Source organism: Phaseolus vulgaris, chromosome 4 (assembly GCF_000499845.2).
Source record: "Phaseolus vulgaris cultivar G19833 chromosome 4, P. vulgaris v2.0, whole genome shotgun sequence".
Lineage (NCBI taxonomy): Eukaryota > Viridiplantae > Streptophyta > Magnoliopsida > Fabales > Fabaceae > Phaseolus > Phaseolus vulgaris.
In genome coordinates, this window is record NC_023756.2 from 38,893,669 (window position 1) to 38,904,923 (window position 11,255).

The 11,255-nt window shown below is 32.9% G+C and overlaps 1 pseudogene; it reads right to left on the bottom strand.

The window, feature by feature from the left end:
* Nucleotides 1-5,144: 5,144 nt before the first annotated feature.
* LOC137837606 (thioredoxin-like protein HCF164, chloroplastic) lies at nt 5,145-8,090 on the bottom strand (annotated as a pseudogene).
* Between the last annotated feature and the right edge of the window lie 3,165 nt (nt 8,091-11,255).

The window sequence follows — 11,255 nt, forward strand, 5'->3', positions numbered from 1 at the left end:
ATTTAACTGATTTGACCATTTGATTCGAGTATATAAAGGTTTTTTTACGCTCCTACGCATTAACTAAGAAAGAGAGATCAATCAAAAACGTTTTTCAAGATTTCAAAAGCTTTGGATCATCTCAAGTGTGTGGAATAGAATTGAGTTTTGTACTTTTAAAATTTAAGCTTTGATTTACCCAGGTGTATTCTATTCCTCTTCTTCTTCATTGTATTTTTGTATTGAAGTGTAAGGCAATTTCAGAAGGTAGTTTTGGAAACTGTGTTGGATTGCCAAAGAGTGGTGTGTGTTTTGAAGGGTTCAAGATCATCACTCTTGGTGTGTGTTTTGTAATCTAGAATTGATTACATATTGAATTTTCAATGGTTAGCTGAGGACTGGATGTAGCTCTTGGTTAAGAGTGAACCAGTATAAACATCTTGTGTGATTCTCTCTATCCCTACACTCATAAATTGTTTTAACATTGTTTTTCAATTTTGTTGGTATAAACAATCGGTTGTTTCGTGAAAACAACTCGTTGATTTTTTGGAATCAAACTTAAAACAATTTTTTTGTTGGTTGAACAAAATTTTCAATTAATTGATTCTTCATAGCTTTTAACTTTACCTTCAATCTTTGCGAAAATATTCCAAAAACAATTCACCTCCTCTTGTTTAGGTCTCTAATTCTAACAATTGACATCAGGAGCTGAGTTCTTGAAAGTCACCCAAGTTTTCGATCCTAAAACCTTTTTAAAATGGTTGAAAAACTACCATTTCGGGAGGGTGCTTCTATAAACATGCAACCTTTGTTTTGTGGACTGAACTATCAATTTTGGAAGGTTAGAATGAAAATATTTGTTGAATCGATTGATAGAGGAATCTGGGATGCTATTGTAAATGACCCTTTTGTACCAAAATTTGAAAAATATGATGTTTTAATTGAATAACCTTGGTCCCAATGGACTAAGAGTGAAAGTAAAAGAACTCAATATGATTGCATTGGAGAAAACATTATCACTTCTGCTTTGAATTCTGATAAGTTTTTCAGGGTCTCAAAATGTGCTTCTACAAAAGAGATGTGGGACATCCTTGAGGTTACCCATGAAGACACCACTGATGTAAAGAGAGCAAGGAAGCATGCTCTGATTCAAGAATATGAAATGTTCAAAATGCTTAAAGGGAAAACCATCTCAGATGTGTAGAAAAGATTCACCCACATAGTGAATCGTCTCATCATCCTGGACAAGATCTTTGAAAGGGATGAGATGAACATCAAGATTCTCAAATGCTTGGATAGATCTTGGCAACCAAAGATCACTACAATTTCTGAATCCAAGGATTTAACAACATTGACCACAACCTCCTTGTTTGGTAAGTTAAGAGAACATGAGCTTGAGATGAATCAGCTTAATGACCAAGAAAATGAAGAAAAGCATGTGAGGAGCATTGCTTTAAGAGTTATTGGTCATAAGGATGGTCATGACTCAAGTGAGTGCAGTGATAGTTAAATTATTAACTTGCTCACAAGGAAGTTTAACAAATTCTTGAAAAAGAACAATCGGGACAAGAATCATTCATCAAACATGTATAATAGTAAGAAAGTGAATGAATTCAATTCTACAAAACTATACTTGTTTTAGATGTGGTAAACAGGGTCATATGAAGGTCGATTATCCAAACAATGAAAGCAAGGAGAAAGGGACAAGCAAGAAATTTGAAAAGAAGGACAAAGCAAGAAGGGCCTATATTGCTTGGCAAGATAATGATGATTCTTCCTCTAGCTCATCATCAAAGGAAGATGAAGAAGTCAATTTGTGTTTAATGGCAAAGGAAGAATCTGAATCAAGCAGTGTAAGTTCAAGCACTTCCATTAACTTTGAAAATTATAGTCAACTTCTTGAGGTCTTCGAAGAGACTCATGAAGAAGCTAATAGGTTGACCCTTTTTAATAACTGGTTGAAAAACTTAAACAACTGGTTGGAAAATAGAGTCAAGACCTTGGAAGAAGAGTTGAACAATTCAAAAACTGATTTTGAAAATTTGAAAATGATTTACAAAAACTCTTCTTGCAAGTGTGATTCTAGCTCTTGTGAAAACTGTGAAGCTCTTCAAAAGAAGGTCCACTATCTTTAAAAAACTGTGGATAAGTTTTTCAAGGGCCAATCAAATTTTGAAATTGTTCTTGCATCTCAAAAACGTGTTTCTGGAAAAGTTGGACTGGGTTTTAATCCAAACAACAAGAAAATATCAATTTCAAAACATTTTTCCAGTTTTTTTGAAAAACAAACGATTGTTTTATCGAAACAACTGATTGAAACGTGCTTTTACTACATGAAAATGAGCCATATTGTTAGATTTTGCAGAGTAAGAAGGTTTTCTGTTTCCAAAGGTGTTTTGAAGTGGGTTCCTAAAAATTCTAAAGTTCCTAATTTCTTAATTAATGCTCATGGACCCAAATTTGTAAGGGGATCAAATCTTGCTTCTTGATCTTGTTTCTTGCAGGATTCTTCGATGGCAAGCCAACACCTATGGTACCTGGACAGTGGATGTTCCAAGCACATGACAAGGATAAAAGCAAGTTTGTCAATCTACTCCTCAAGCAAGAAGTCATGTGACATATGGGGACAACAACAAAGGGAAAATTCTTGGAAGAGGAATCATTGACAACAAGAATACCTTCTTGATTCATGATGTGCTATTTGTGAAGGGTCTAAAGCATAGCCTCCTAAGCATAAGCCAACTGTGTGACAAAGGTTATCAAATAACCTTCAAACCCAACACATGTGAGATAAAGCTACTCAAATCACAGGAAGTTTATTGATTGGACTTTATGAAGAATTATGCAGAAGAAGATTATCAGAACACCATTATGCAGAAGTTGGAATCATGTTCAGAAAATCAACCAGTTAATTCTGCGAAACAACCAGTTGAAATTCTACATCAGGACGATCTTCCCAAAAAATGGAGAATTCCAATAGATCTTTCTGTGGACAACATTATTGTACAGATTGATTAGGGAGTCTCCACTTGAAACTCTATTTCTAATTACTGCAAACACTTGGCTTTTGTATCTTAAATTGAACCTAAATCCATTTGTTATGCACTTAAAGATGAAAAGTGGGTTGCTGCCATGCATGATGAGCTGAATCAATTTACTATAAATGATGTGTGATTTCTTGTTCCTAAAACTAATTACATGAATGTCATTAGAACTAAGTGGATGTTTAGAAATAAATTGGATGAATCTGGTGTAATAACTAGAAACAAAACTATGTTGGTTGCTAAAGTGTATAATCAAGAAGAAGGCAATTATGCAATTTATTATAATAACAAGTCAATTATGAGCATTGTCTACAATCCATAACAATGTGATAGACTCAAACATAATAAAGTTGATAGACACTTCATCAAACATAATATTGAAACAGAGGTATTGTGGTTATAACCCATTTTCCAACAAGACTTGAACATCTTTACTAAGAGGCTTCTCTAGAAAAATTTATCAATATTCATTTACCAATTTACCAACTTAAAGGGAAGTGTTATAAATAGTGGATTATTAGGATAAAAATCTCTCCAATATCTCCAAAGTGATTAGGAGAATATATTTTTAGATTTTTTATTCATTTTGACCTATTTTTATTTCCTTAATTTGAAGAGTTTAATTATTACAAATATAGATGATAAGAATGTAATTGATATGGTTGTTATCAATAAAATAATTATTTGTTTTCGTACATGGTTCAAGTGGATTAAAAGAATTAATAATGATGATAACATTATAAATAATAGGTGGTTTGTAGTGTATTGGAGAGGTAAATGAGAAAATAGAAGTAATTTAAAAAGTGTAAATAAAATTATGGGAGAAAAATAATAATAGTAATTATAATAATGAAATAGGAATCCTAGAAATTATAAGAGTGAAATGGTACATATAAAATGTGTACTACAAAACAACTTATCTATTTATATATAGTTATAATATAATTATAAATTATTATTATCATTATTATAGAGAAGAAATAAATGATTTCTAAAATGCACGAGGTTAAATAAAAAACATGATCATGCAAGTAAATAGTAATTTAAAAAAAAAAACAATATGGTAGTCTTAATTTTGTAATAGTAACTTTCATTCCAACTTACTGTTTTTTACAATATTTGTCTCTGTTTTTTTTTTATCAAGACAATACATTAAATAAGGAAGTCTTTCAATCCTTTTACAGATGAAGAAAAGATAAAAACAAAACCAATAATGTTTAAAAAAAAACATCTGTACTGTTAATAAAAAAGACAAATTCTTCCTGCACCCAATCTTTTTAACCTACAACTATACAGTTTTAAATTTCCAAAAATACCTTTTATAATAGAAATAAAAATCTGGAATTAAAAAAAATACTTTCCAAAAAAGTAAATCCAAAAGAAATTATTGTATTCTAAAATAAAAATCCATAAATAAAAATAAAAAACCCAATCTGAATAAAAAATTTCACAATACAAAAAATTCGTTCTGAAAAAAAAATCCAGAAACATATTCTGAAAAAAAGAGGGTTCGAAAACATATTCTGAAAAAAAGAGGGTTCGAAATGTATTTTTATGTGTCCTCCTCCATTTTATTTAAGGGCATTTTCGTCTTTTCAGGAAATTGGGTGCATCGCTGGTGCAAGAAGTAATTGTCATAAAAAACCCTGTGACCAACACCTACAGCAAACTAAAGATCCAACACCTCAACGTCCCACTGAAAACTACTTGTATCATATACCCTTTGAGCCTTTAAAAACTGACACCCATCAAAACATCCACAGAAAAACTCAAAGATCAGAGAAAACCCTGCAACTTGTTTGTTGTAACCACTTCAAAGCACAGAGAAGGAGTAAATCCTTTGCAGATCAGATCAGAGACAATATTTATCTCTATAGTTTTTAATTTTTGAATAAACCTTAAATTTGATATTTTGTAACTGTTTCTCTCATTATTAATTTTAATTTTAATTTTAACTTCTTCAGAATATAAATGATTCTTCAGACATGCTTATGTTTAAACTGAATATAGTGGTGCTTGTGAACTCAGTATCTACGAGCCAGAAACATATGGACAGATGAAAGGAGATGAGAAATGCGACCATGGCATAGACAGAGGGAATAAACGATGAAATATAGGAGATGAGAAAAGAAGAAAGATAATAAACTCTTGTATAAAATGTAATTCAAGACATCTACATCAATAAACAATCAGTGTGGCTAACATGCACTAACTCATCATCCATCATTTTCATTTTGGTTGAGGGCGCTTCATTTTGAGAAGATGGGAGAGTCCTGCAATAACATGTAAACGACTACTCGGGACACCTGTTTTTGCCAATGCCTTGCCATTGTTGTCAAGAAGCACAAAACAAGGAACATAGCTAACATCATAATTAAGGAGCTGCAATAGAAATATTCAAAAGCAAGTCAGCAAGTAGTATTCCGTCAAAAAAATTATAAAGGCCTCAAGTATCTTAATTGAAAAATGTATTCTACTTTTTAATTAAAATGTAATATGTTCTTCCGTATCCTTCCAAAGAACTGTAATATGCCCATTCATCAATTTTATTAGTATTTGGTGATAATTGAGATGTCCAAGGAAGCAACATTTGCTGCAGTTGAAAGGTAAGGTTAAACATGGAAACAATATTTGTTACAAATTACAATACATAATCCAATACAAGATACCGGGTTAAGGACAATTTAAGCAGCAGCTGGATTGCAAATAAAATTTGCATGGTTTGCTTGCATGTAGAGGTAATTCAGAAAGAAAGAATAAAAATAAAAAAGCCAAAGCTACACAGATGAAGAGTCAAGAATACAATACTTCTTTAAAGGGATATAGTGACCACAATCACATTTGAAGAAAACAGACTGGAAAACAGGTCTGCATCTTGAAAAGGTTTATTTCATTTTTTCTTTACCTATGAATGCACATACAAGTTTATTCACTATCCAACAGTTAATGATGTTTTGCAAAGGGAATGATTAAAGTGAGAATTTCATAATTTACAATCTCAAGACTTAAATGGGTACTTTTATGCAAAAGAAGGTACCTCAGGTAGCCAATTGGGATCCTCCGCATCGGCCATGACAATATTGACCCAGTGAGAGTTCTTCGGAAACAAATTTGAGCAAGGAATTGCAGAGCCTGCACTTAGGTGAGTAGAATTCCACCAAAGTTGCCTCCTTGCCGCTCGTCAGAGCCGAAGCAAATGCTCTCTGCTCTGCCTCTGACTGTGCCAGAGTCGTTTTCTTCTTCCAACTAGAAACAGAGTTTGCAAAATTGAAAGCAATTAAACCAAGGTTTTGGAGAGATTTCAATGGCCAAGGACCCTCAAACTTGCAGGGACTAGGACCAGAGTTAAGGCTTGCGTCACTCCATGGCCATTTTAGGCAAAACGTAATTTGTTTAGGTTTAGGAATAGGAACCAAATCCATCCATTTTGCTTCGGGCATCATATACAACGAGAACGATGAAGGATAAATGAGGCAATTTCTCCCTGCACCATATCATTTAAGACATGTACCCAATCCAAAATTTAAAACCCAATAATGATATATAGTATGATCTACTAACGATATAAAATATAAAAAGTTATCAAACACAAAATAGTGTGAAATTATTATGTTAATTTATAGTATTTGAATGCAACTTTTATACGAAGTATCCTCTCTACTATTTGAGTTCTATGAAACTCTCACGAGTCTAACAACCTTATCAGTCAGCACTAGCATTTTGCGTCACAGGTTCTCAAGGATCATTTACAGACCAAAGATGTAAAGGCAAGATGTAGTGTCAGAAACACTTAGCAGCAGCCAGAAGCCACTACCAGAAATTAAGTGACAGCAACCAAAAACTTCATAAATTTTAAAAAAACAGATATTAGATAGACCAAGCAGGATTAAAAGTTTATATATTTCATGTAGGAAGGAAACACCGTTAGCAACAGACCTGTTGGATAAGGAACTAAAGAACTGAGTATGAATAACCGAAAAAATCTAAAACTTCATCATTAGTCATTTAAAAACACAAAATTACATGACATAACCTATCATATGAACAAAAAGGAGAACTTTCATAGATAGTGATTTCTTTCTGATCCCTAATCAGTTTGAGGGGGTCAAATGGATTAAAAAAAATCCTAATTAGCTGCATAATACTGGATGAAGGAGGGTTAGGTTATTAAAAGCGGGGATTTGACACCTTTATAAGAGCATTATTCCATAACACAAATTAGGACAAACAATTTATATCACAAATTTTCCATTAATCAGCAAAATAGAAACCAGTTAGTAGATTAATCATTACTGCAACTTCAGCAGTAAAGTTTTAATCTTTAGGTAAACCAATAAAAAAAATCATGCAAAATCAATAAACACCACAACTTCAATAGCAACAGTTTGACCACCTCCAACTTACTTTTATCTCAATAAACTCAGTTTGTTATCATGCTTGAACGTCCCTCGGTACTCTTCTCACATAAGTTTTCTAGTAAACTTAGTTTCAGCTCAAAACAAAATCAAGATTGCTTTTAAAGTAAAAGTAATTTTGATTTGTATTTACAAGAGCAACATGAAGTACAAGTTTTTTTTTATCAGTACTGTCCAAACAAATTTTATTTTATCCACTTACTTTTGAACAAAAAAATATTCAATAACCGAGTTAACTCGGTAGTAAACTCGATATTTGAATAAACTCGGCAGAATCGGAGTGAACTCGGTGAACTCGCTCAAACTCGCGAGCCTGCTTTGAGTTGGCGAGTTCAACTGGGTTTTCGTTTTAACGGTGTCCTTCTGAACGGAAATATTAAATGAAATAAACTGACCTCTAGGGTTTCGCGTTTCGTTTTCGTTTGGTTTCACTTTGCGTCTTCTGTGGAGTGGTGCGTCTTCTCTGAACGAGTGCGGCGGTGGTGGCGATCGAGCGGAGTGGTCGCGCGGTGATGGCGGTTAGGTCGCAGGGTGGTGGCGGTTCGTACGCGGCGATTGCGGTGATCGCGGGTTGCAGGTTGACGGTGGTGTCGGAGGTGCCGTTCATCATAAAGGTTAGGGATGGTGGTGTGGAATTAGGGTTCCATTGTTAAGTGGTCTAATCTAGGGAATTAGGGTTCTGTTTTTATTTTATTGGGCTGCACAAGATGGGTTCCAAATTGTTGTTTTTTTATTTAATTGAGGTGTAGATTTTTGTTTTGTTTGGAATGGTCTTTTTTTTTTTATTCAGAAATCTTGTTGCAAATTTTTTTTTTTTGGCAGCAATTGAATTTGGAACCGTGTATTTTTTTAAGAAATATCAAATTCAACTGAGGTAAATCCAAGTATATCTTTTATTTTTAATAAAAGTAAAAATACTTTACGAAATAGATCAAATATTAGATGGAAGCATGAGATAAACATTAATGAAAATGGTAAAAAGGTGAAATGTAATTATTGTCCAAAGAGTGTGAGTGGAGAAATATTTAGATTCAAGCATCATTTTGCTAGAACTAGGAAAGTCTCTGAACCTTGTGCTGGTCAAAGTGTTCACTTAGATGGAGGAATAAGAGTTCCAACTCTAGATGTAGATGATGGAGCAATAAGATGAAGATGAAGATGGAGATGGAGATGATGGAAGAGAGGATATCATTAGAGGATTGGACATAGAAATTTGACATTTGTCCATTTCTAATTATTTAATTTCTATGACTTGAACAATTTAACTTTTGTAGTATTTGTATGAATTTCTTTATTTGAGGTACTTTGAAGTTATATAATTCTTATTCATGACTAAATGTAGTTATTTATTGTTAAAAAAAATCATGTAAAGTAAACTCTTACGACTCTACAAGTTGAGCCTACAAAACTCCCACGAGTCTACGTAGACTCTTGAGTTTGACAAACATAAATCACATTATAGTATACTCATTTTCTATCAAACTTAAGTTTCCGACAAACTTTTGATTCAAACATGTGTTTGCATGCTTTAATCCAAACATGCACTTGTCATCAATTCAATAGTAAAGTTTTTCATCTTTAGATGAATCAAAAACAAAACCACGCAAAATCAATAAATCACGCAACTTCAATAGCTTAATAACTACTTAAACATCAGTAGTATACCCAAAAAATAATCATGCAGAATAGATAAACCCCACAACACATATTTCAGGGCATATAACTAGATTTCGAGTGCAAAAATCAAAATTCGATAAACACAAATATACCAAACCTGAAAACCCCAACAGTTTAATCGTTTCAATTTACGCAATACCTTGTCACCAACACGAAATTGATATTCAATTGAAACTAAATGAACAATAGAACTTACGATATGGAAGAGGTTCAGAAGCCAAGGTCAAAACGCAAAAGGGGTAGTCGTTTTGTTCTACCTCGTCGTTCAACAGTGTTTTTGTTTCGGAGCAAATAAAAAGAATACCTCCCTGGTGCTCTCAAAGCCTACATCGTATTTCCCCTTTCTCGCCTTTGAAAAGAAAATTTACTTCAAGCCCTAAAAAATTGTTTGTTTTGCAAATAATATACTATTTTGTCGTGGAGTATTAACACATGATGTTTGATGCACTATTCCTTTATTAACAAATAAATTAGTCATGGAAAATTCATTTTTGTTGAACCAAGTGGTGTTCAAGCTTTGAAGAATCCAAACCCTTTGAAGGATGTTGAATGCTAGGCTGTGCTTGCTGTTGCTGAGCTGTCTTAGATAGGATCTGGGGTAGATTGTTTATGTAATCCACTCTTGATTGAATCCAAAGCATATGCACTCTCAATCTTTTTAAAGAAAAGTGTTTTTCAAACTAAGTGAAAAACAACCGATTGTTTTATACTTAGGAGTTTTTAGAAAAGGTTGAAAACTGTTTTTCAAATGGTTGAGTTGTTAAAACCAAAACAACCGATTGATTCGTGGAAACAACCGATTGTTTGTTTTGGTACCATAACAGAAAAATGGTTTGTGCTTTGACTGAGCATTAACTGATTTTCTAACTGTTTACGCTCCAGTTTTTAATGCTTTGATCAATCCTTAAATGCAGTGAAAAGTTTGTTAAGATTTGATAACAAACAACATCTTTGAATATATTCAGAAAAACAGATTTGAGTTTTAAGAACTAACACAAGATTTTGAGATTTTCAAAGAGTTGAGATTGCTTAGAGATTGAGATTGATCAAAGAGTGTGAGATAGGATTTCTGCTTGTATTGATTTCAGAATTGTTTCTGTAACAAGTGTAATCCTTGTATCTGTTGAACAAGAATCTTTGTGTGTTTGCTGAGAAGTGTTGTGTGTTCTTGAGGGGATCAAGATCAACATTCTTAGTGTTGATGTGTTAGCTAAGAGAAGTGTGTTTCTTGAGGGGATCAATGTCACTTTCTTGGTTGTGTTGTAAGTGATCTAGGTTTGATTGCTTAGTGGTATTCCTCAGTGGTTTCTGAGAAGACTGGATGTAGCTCTGGGTTTAGAGTGAACCAGTATAAACATCTGTGTGCATTCTCTCTCTCCTTAATTTCTTTAAATTCAGTTTTGATATTTGCAAACTAGTATAAACAACCGATTGTTTCTGCGAAACAACCGATTATTTTTCTGGTGCTGTTGTTTTTGCTTTGAGTTTTTGGAAAACTGAATTCTTTATCATTTGTTTCTCGAGATAATTTCATTCTTGACTTAAAAGTTTGCGAAAACCCTCTTTAAACAATTCACCCCCCCTCTAGTTTAAAGCCATCCTTTCTAACAATTTCCATTATCATTCCTAATTATTTTTATTGCAACAAAATTTTCCAAAGTTTTAACAACTTCAAAATTTTCTTTTTAAAGAAAAATCCACGTGTACCTCGAATAGTCATCAACTATGGTCAAGAAATATTTATGACCATGAATTGATGGTATTGAGTATGGTCCCCATACATCTACATGAATCAATTCAAAACATTTTTTAGATTTAGATGTACTAATAGGAAATGAAAGTCTTTTTTGTTTTGCAAAATAACAAACATCACAAACAATAAATTTGTTATATTTAACAAAAGGAAATTTAGTCATGATAACATCAATACGTTTGTTGGAAACATGCCCTAAACGAAAATACCAAAGGGTTTCTAGATCACTAGCACTAACATTAACAATATTGATGGTATGTGCATATTTGATGGGTTTGATTTGAAGTTTTTGATAGGATGGGATCCTCAATATATAAAGTCTATCTTGCATCTTAGCTAAACCAATTGTTTTCAAGGAACTTGTCCTGAATGTGACAAACATTAGAG